At 37.2% G+C, this 9,328-nt stretch overlaps 1 protein-coding gene across 9 annotated transcripts in view; it reads right to left on the reverse strand.

Annotated features, from left to right (window-relative positions):
• DLGAP4 (DLG associated protein 4) overlaps positions 1-9,328 on the reverse strand; it is a 197,949-nt gene that overhangs the window by 8,318 nt on the left and 180,303 nt on the right. The window lies entirely within an intron of this gene.

The following is a 9,328-nucleotide window of genomic DNA, read 5'->3' on the forward strand; positions in this document are numbered from 1 at the left end:
CTATTTCAAGGCATTAAAAATTCTCAAAGCAACCAGAACTTGAGAGGCTAAGACCCCAGTGAGAAGGGAAATAATATTCAGGTGTGTCGGATACTCTATACTGCTTTTACCCCAAGACATCTCCCAGCTTATAAGCAGCACAAGGCTAAGAGGCTAGCTAAGAGGCAAAGCAGAAGGTGGTAGTTAAAAGGCTGAGGAGAGCTTGTGGCAGTTTCATGGGGACAGGAAGACCAAAAGTGGAATTCAGAGCAAATCAGGCAGACAGGACTTAAGGAAAGTGCTTTAAGCTGAGTGAAGCTTCCAGCAGGCTTAAGGTGTGGGAGAAACAAAAATTGGAGCGGAGGGTCTTGGTAAAAACTAGAGGCTGTCATTGGGATTCCCTGAAGGGTGCACACCAGGATAAGGGCAAACTAGAAACAGTCTAGCTGTCACAAAAAACTAGCTTTGAATCAGTTCAAGTCCATATTGGATTAAGTTGGTCTGCCCCTACTCTTAATGGCCTGCAAGAAATAAAAGTACATGCTTTCTTGAATAAAAAATCATCCTGAGCCTCAAATCATTTCTGTAGTTTTCATATACAATTTCTGACATTGAATAAAAATCACCAAGTATACCAGGAGACAGAACCAAACGACTGTACACCAAAAGAGAAAAAAAAGAGAAAAAAGACCCACAGGGGCTATAGATACTAGAGTTATTGGACAAGGGCTTTAAAATAACTCTGACTATATCCAAGAAAATATATGACAAGATGAAGAATTTCAGAATCTAACAAGGAGAATCAAATTGGAATTCTAGAACTAAAAAACATAGTAACTGAAATTAAGATCACAGTAGATGGGTTTAATAGATTAGTCACAGCTGAACTATACAATAATCCAACAGGAAATACCAGACTGAGGCCCAGAGGAGGAAAAATAAAGGAAAATACAGAAAAGAGAATGAAGAAACATTATAACATGGCAGTCTAACGTGTAATTGGAGGTTACGAGAGAAGAAATAAAATGCAGCAGAAATTTGCAAATAATGGTCAAGACTTTCCTGAAACTGATGAAAGTTATTAAAGCCAAAGATTCAAAAAAACCCTGTGAACATCAAGCTGGAAAAATACCAAAAAAACCATACCTAGGTATCACAGAAAATTGATAAAACTCAAAACACAAGGTGAAAAATTTTAAAAGCAGACAGAGGCGGAAAAACAAATTATTCTTCAAAGGACCAGCAGGAAAACTGGCAGCAGCTGACTTTTCAATAGAAAGCCTGGAAACCAGAACATAGTCAAAAACATATTCATAAAAACTGTTGAAAGAAGCTCAATACTAACCTAGAATTTCATACTTAGCAAAAATACTATTCAAAATAAGAGGGAAAAATACAGACATTTTAAGATAAATAATATATTAAAATAAATACTAAAGGGAGTTCTTTAGGCAGAAAGGAAAAGATCCTGAGCAGAAGCATGAAATAAAGGAGTGAAGAGTAACAGAAAGGGTAAATATGTGGGTAAAGCTAAGTAAATATTGATTGTAATATTGATTGTATAAAACAAAAATGTCTGTGGCAGTTAGAATATATATAGAACAAAAATACTTCACAGCAATAGTACGTAGTCAGGAAGGGAATAAAAGTGTTCTAAGGCCCTGCATCATCTGTGAACTGGTAAAGGTACTAATTTAGATTAGTCTTTACAAAGTCAAGGATGCAGGTTATAATCTTTAGATTAACTACTAAAAGAATAAGTAGCTAACATGAAAAAAGTGGAAATAAATACTTGATTACAACAACAAAAGGACAGCAACTTATCTGTTCCCCTTCCCCAATTCCCCAATGCTGCTCCCCCTCCCCCAATTCCCCAATAAAATCTTACAAAAACAAACAAAAAAACGTACAAACCATAAAAGAGTGATACATTTAACTACATTAAAACCAAGAATATCTGTTCATTTAAAATAAATCATAGAGAAAGTGAAGAAAAGTTACAAACTGGGAGAAGATATTTACAATACATGTAACTGACAATAGTTCCAGAATCAGATATATAAAGATCACCTATGAGGCAATAAAAAAGGGACAACAGAAGGAGGAGTGAAAAACATGAAGAGGCCTTTCACGGAGGAGGAAACATAAATGGCTGATAGGTGAAAATATGTTCCATGTTATTAGTAACCAATGAAATGCAAATTATAACCACTATTTCATAATCATAAGTAAAGATGTAGGGCACTGGGTACTCTCATAGAGTGCTGAGGGAATAATAAATTGCTACAATCACTTAGGAAAAGTTTGATATTTCTTGTAAATCTGAACACATGCATACCCTATGGCCCAAGCATTTCCACTCCGAGTACATATCTTAGAGAACTCTTGTCTAGGAGACAGGGTCAGATATGTGCATAGTAACCCACAGCTTACATCTTAATGGTGTGAGACTGAATAATTTCTCCCCAAGATCAGGAATGATAACAAAAACAAGGATGTCTGCTCTTGCTACTTCTATTCAACATTATCTTGGCCAGAGCCATTAGGCAAAAAACAAAATATAAGGAATCCAGATTGGAAAGAAAAAAGTAAAGTCATCTCTATTTTCAGATGAAATTATCTTGTATATAAAAAATCCTAAGGAATCCCCCAAAACTTAGAAGTAATAAACAAGTTCAGCAAGGTTGCAGCATACAAGATCAATATGTAAAAGTCAATTGTATTTCTGTATACTAACAATGAACAATCATTCATATATATACATAGTTTGATTGGGGAACAGCCATGGTCATTGGTTACACATTGCTTTCATGCTACAATGGCATAGTTAACTCTTTTAAGGATGGTGCAGCTCACAGTGGCCCATGTGGGGATCGAACCAGCAGCCTTGGTGCTGTCAGCACCACGTTCTAACCAACTGTGCTAACCGATCACCTCCAATGAACAATCTTAAAAGGAAATTAAGAAAACAATTTCACTTACAGTAGTATCAAAAAGAATAAAACACTTAGGGATAAATCTAACGAAAGAAATAAAAGGGAAAGAAAAATTTAAAAACCCAAATAAATGGAAAGATATTCTATGTTCGTAGATCAGAAGACTTAATAGTAAGATGAAAATGCTCCTCAAATTGAATTACAGATTTCACACTATCCCTATCAAAATAAAAACCTGGCTGCCTTTTTTGCAGAAATTGACAAGATGATTTTAAAATTAATATGGAAATGCAAGAATGATTAGAACTTCCTTTAGTTAGAACCTGAGAACTGTCCATAAACTTCTTTTATTGGTATTTGTATTTGAAGAACAGAGTTGGAGGACTCACACTTCCCAATTTCAAAACATATTACAAAGCTAGAGTAATCATGACAGTGTGGTACTGACATAAGTATACACATGTACATCGATGCAATGGAATAGACTTGAGAGTCCAGAAATAAATCCTTACATTTATGGTCTACTGATTTTGACAAGGGGACCAAGACCATTCAATGGGGAAAGAACAGTCTCACTAAACAAATGGTGGTGGGTCAAGTGAATATCCAAATGTAAAAGAATAAATGTGGACCCATACCTCATACTATAAATGAAAATTAACTCAAAATGGATAACAGACTTCAATATAACAACTAAAACGATAAAACTCTTAGAAACAAACAGGAGTAAATCTTCATGACTGTGGATTAGGCAAAGGTTTCTCAGAATTGACACCAAAAGCACAAGTGTCAAAAGTAAAAACCAACAGGACTTCACTAAAATCAAACATTTGTGTTTCAAAGAATATCTCTAGTAGCCAAAAAGTAGATACAACTGATGAATGGATAAGCAAAATGCAATACACCCATACAGTGGAATATTATTCAGCAATAAAAAGGAATGAAGTATCGATACATGCTACAACATGGATAAATCTCGAAAACATTATGCTAAGTGAAAGAAGTCAAACACAAGAGAGGCTACATAGTGTATGATTCCATTTATATGAAATATCCAGAACAGGCAAATTTATAAAGAATAAAATAGAGTAGTGTTTGCCTAGGGCTGAGAGAGATAGGGAATGATGGCTAAATGGGTATAAGGTTTCTTATTGGGGTGATGAAAATGTTCCAGAATTAGGGAGTAGTGATGGTTGCACAAACCTGTGAATATACTGAAACTCTGTATATACTGAATATACTGAAACTGTATTGTATACTTTAAAGGAGTGAATTTTATGGTATGTAAATTATATCTCAACACTTATAAAAACTGCTCACAACCAAAAACTAGAAACAATTCAAATGCTCATGAGCGGAATAGATAAGCAATAGCATATTTATACATATCAATGAAAAGAATGAACTACAGGTCCAGGCATTTACATGGATGGATCTCAAAAACTGTTGAATAAAAAGGGCAAATCTCAGAAAAATGCATACACTATGCTTCAATTAATATAAATTTCAAAGCAGCCGGTTAGCCCAGGCGGTTAGAGCGCAGGCTTATAACACCAGGGTTGCCAGTTCGATTCCCATATGGACCAAGGAGCTGTGCCCTCCACAACTAGATTGAAGACAGCTACTTGATTTGGAGCTGATGGGTCCTGGAAGAACACACTGTTCCCCAATAAAATTTCGTTAAAAAAATTTTTTTTCTTAAAAAAAAATTATATACACACATAAATTTCAAAAACAGGCAAAACTAAATTATTCCTCAGGGACACACATATATATGGTACAAGTATTTTAAAAAAGCAAGGTATAATTAACACAAAATTCAGGACCGGGCTTAATGCTATGGCAGAAAGATGAGATCACTGGACTTCAAAGATATTGGTAACATCTATTTTGTAAACAGGTGGTAGGTACGTGAATGTTCTTTTATTCTTTTTCTTTATGCTGTCTACTCTTTGCATGTGTACTTAACAATAAAAATAAAGGTTAACAAGAAAAATGAGAGCAAAATAAAGATGGTCAGATAAATACAGAGTTAATGCCAGCTCTCAGGTACTCACTAAAGAAAGCTCTAAAGGATGTACTCAGCAAGGAGGATGATATGAGACACAAGGAGGAAGGGTGAGCGAAGAAAATAATAAACATACAGATAAATCTAAATAACTATAAGATAATTATCATAATTATATCATAAATTGAAAATGATATAATAATTATTTGTTGGCTTTTAACAATCAGATTAATCATGTTTTAAGATCCTTGCATTGTTTGGGAGAAAGGTAAAGATACTGAGTAACTTAATGTTAAATTTTAAGGGTTTAAATAATAGAAACACAGTGCATAACTTCTGTGGCAGAGACAGCTAGTTGTCCTTAATATTTTTTTCTACTTTTCTCTTAGAATTTTTGACTTTTTTCTCTTTATGTCAAATAGCAACTCTATTCAGATGAAGTAAAAACACAGAAATTTCTTAATGTGAATTTTCCAGGATGAAGTATTGTCAAATAGAAAATGTGAGCCATGGTATGCAAAATATTAGAATCATCTAACAAGTTACACTAGAATCAGAATTAGAATAAGGACTTCTGTTGTTAGTGTCACATCACATCCCTGTAATATGCACGTTCTTCTCTACCAAGCACAGCACAGGCTTCTGAAAACAAGTGATCTGTGGGGACCTTCGATTTTTAACTGCACACACACACAGCAGCCTGTAATCAAGCATTTCCTAGGTTCCCTCACAAGCTTATAAGTAGCTATATGTTTAATTTCTGGTCAGAGGGGTAGAGGCAGAAGCGATGTGCGGGGCCAGCTTGCTCTTTTTTGCTGCTGGTTCCTTTGCTGGCTGGAATGCTGTTGGGATTCTGGTGGAATCCAGCACCACTTGGAAGAATGAGAAGACTTTGTGCATAGAAGCCAATTATGACATCAAACCTCAAGAAAAAGGAAGTCTGGAGCCCTAGCTTTTTACTATCTCAGACATTCTTGAACTTTAAACAGTCTTGTTCAATCTACTTTTTTTTTGAAATGTTATTTATATGGAAACCTAATCCCAAGTAATACAGCCTCAAATCTAGTAAAGGTAATGGGGAAAGGAATGTTTAATCCAAAAGGCAGCAAGGGGAAAAATGACACCTTAAAAAAGTAGAACAAATACCACAAAGTAACAGGGTAAGAATAAACCAAAATATAGAGAAATCCCTTTATAAATGGACTACACTGTCTACTTCTGAAATAAAAACAGACTAGACAAAACACAAAACCCAGATATATGCTGATTATAAGAGACATGATTATAAGGACAGTGAAAGGTTAAAGTGAAAGGATGGAAATAGGTATCATACCAGCAAAATAATAACTGAAGGAAAGCTGGTACAGCCATACTCCTAACATAAAGTAAGACTTTAAGGCGAAACACAAATGTACATCTGGAAAACCAGAGCGAGTGAATCACTAAACATTCACTAGGAATGTTACAAGTCTAAACTTGATGCATCTGAGATAGTTTCAGAATAACATAAAGTAAAATTTAACATTTTAAGGAGAAATGGACAAACTCACCATCTTATAGAAAGTTGTGTGATATAGTCCCATTCCCTAAACACAATTCAACTGAAAACAAAAATTAAAAACGAGCTGATCTTTTGGATTAACATGGCCCTGCCTCCCTCCATTCTTCCCTCTGCAGCCTCATCTCGGTGGCCCTGCGCCCTCCTGGGTGACCATTTCAGGTGTCTGCTTAAACCTAAGCCTCCTCCCATTTCTCACTCTACAGTGATGTCACCACCACCAGCGGCATGTGACACAGTTGATTCTCTTCCTGAAACCCTTATTCAGTTGGGTTCCAGCAGCCATTTTTCATCTCGCCGGTCACTCCTCCCTTCCCACCATGAAGTATTAGTGTCTTGGGGCTCAGTCCTTGCATTGTCTCTCTTCTCTACTCATTTTCACCTCATTTTTGGCCTTATCTATACTCCAGTGACTCCCAAATATAATCTTCAACCTGGCCCTCTGCCCAGACTCATGTCCAGCTGCCTGCTTTGCGTCTCCACTCTGACACCTAATGATGCTGTCAAATCCAAAATGTTCAAAACGCAACTCCTGACTTTCCTCCTGACATCTGTCTACACTGGTCTTTCCTATCTCAGCGGCGACTCCATCCTTTTCGTCACTGAGAACCCAAGCCAATTTTTGACTCCTTGCACTCTTATTCCATACCCAATCCATCAGGAAATCCTGCTCTACCTTCCAAATATATCTAGAATCGGACCCCTCCCTTAAATGCTCCATGGCCACCACCAACTTCTCTGACCCAGGTTATGGTTACATCCTCCTGACTCATCTCCCAACTTTCACTTGTGTCTGTCCCTCTGCTCTTTTGACTAGAGAAACCAGATGAATCCCTTAAAAAAGAATGTCAAGTTGCAGCACTCCCAACTCTTCTGGGAGCAAAAGCCCCAACTTTACTAGCACCTCTGAGACCTCTGTGATTTGAGGTGCCACTCTGATGTCATCTCCACCTCTGTCCTCCTGCTCACCTCACTGCTGCAGCCACACCAGCCACCTTCCCTAGGCCTGGAACACGTCAAACACTTGCCCACTACAGGAGTTCTCTGCTCCTGCCTTTACCTCTGATCACCGGATGTCTAAGACTTCTCTCTCTCCCTGCTTTCAGGTTTCTGCTCCAGAATCACCTTATCAGGGAGACCTTCCCTGACCTCCCTACGTGGGCCAGCAACACTGCCTCCACCCCTGCAGCACTCAGTATCCTGCTCTTACTGTGCTTTATTTTCTCTGTTGCACATCAAACCATCTTACATGTTATGTGTTTGTTTGTTCATTTGGTTATTTTCTGTCTCTCCCCATAAGAATGTAAGCACACAGGCAGGGACTTTGTTTTGTTCACTGCTAAACCCCAGAAGCTAGCTAGCACAGTGTCTGGCATATGGTGGGTATTCAGTAACTGGTCACTAGAATGAATGAAGGTCAGCAGCAGGGGAGGGATGCTTTCTCCCTACAACTCCACAATGTTCTGTAATTCTTGCAGTTAGACAAGATATGAATGAGACACAGTAAGATTAGAAAGAGACACAAAATTGCCATTATAGGAAACAGTATGATCATTATGATGCCAATCCAAGAGAACTGAGAGTTACACAGGACGTTGGACCCAAGATCAACGTACAAGGATCAAACATCGTTTCTATCTACTAGCAATAACTTAATTGAAATATACAAATTTTAAAACATTCACTTTATCAGAACAAAAACTATGAAGTACAAAGGAATAAACCTAATAAAAAATATGTAGGACCTTCGTAGAGAAATTAATCAAACTTGAATAGGAGGATATAAAAGGAGATCTGAATAAATGGAGATGTAAACTTTATTCACAGGTGAGAAGACTCAGGATTTTATAGGTATCAGTTCTTCCCAAATTAATCTATAAACTATTTCCAGTCAACGTCCCAGCAAAAATTTGAGGAACTTGATATACTAATTCTAAAATTAGTCATGGAAGAATGAAAAGTAGAGTTTTCATTTTTTACACAAAAAGAATAAGGAAGAAGGATTCACTCTATTCAATACCAAGGCATGTTATATAAAGGCTATGGTAATTAAAAGTTTTATTAACACAGAAATAGACACAAAGCGGCAGGACAGAATAGAGACCAGAAACACCCCTGCCTATGTGGAAATCTGGCAGAGGTTATGACTGACTAGCATTACTAATCAGTGAGGAAAGTAGAGACTTCAATAACTAGGGTGACAGCTGGCTTTCCATATGAAAGAAAAATGAGATCCTACAATGTACAGATGGATTAAACACCAAAACTTTGAAACCCGGGAAAAATCTCTCTGCCACTAGGATTCAGATGGTGTTCTTAAGAATCAAAAGTACCTTCAATACAGCAAGAAGATACAACAATTATAAACATACACACCTAATGACAGACCATCCAAAAACATAAAGCAAAAGCTTTCAGAACTGAAGGGAGAAATAGCTCTACAATAAAAGTTGGAGACTTCAACACCCTGCTCACATAATGGACTTACACGGCACAATAAACCAACGAGATCTAACAGACACATACAGAACACTCTACCCAGCAACAATAGAATACACATTCTTCTCAAGTATACATGGGACATTTCCCAGGACAGATCATACAGTAGGCCACAAATTAAGTCTCAATAGATTTTTAAAAAGATACACAAAGTATCTTCTCTGACCACATGGGATGAAGTTAGAAATCCAATAACAAAAGGATAACTGGAAAATTCACAAAATTGTGGGGCCGGCCGAGTGACGCGATGGTTAACTGGCTTGGGATGCCAGAGGGCCCCGGTTTGGATCCCACATATGAGGGCCAGTGACACTGCCCTCCACAGCTAAGATGCTGAACAACAGCTCA

This window comes from Hipposideros armiger, unplaced genomic scaffold (genome assembly GCF_001890085.2).
Source record: "Hipposideros armiger isolate ML-2016 unplaced genomic scaffold, ASM189008v1 scaffold_238, whole genome shotgun sequence".
NCBI classification, from domain to species: domain Eukaryota; kingdom Metazoa; phylum Chordata; class Mammalia; order Chiroptera; family Hipposideridae; genus Hipposideros; species Hipposideros armiger.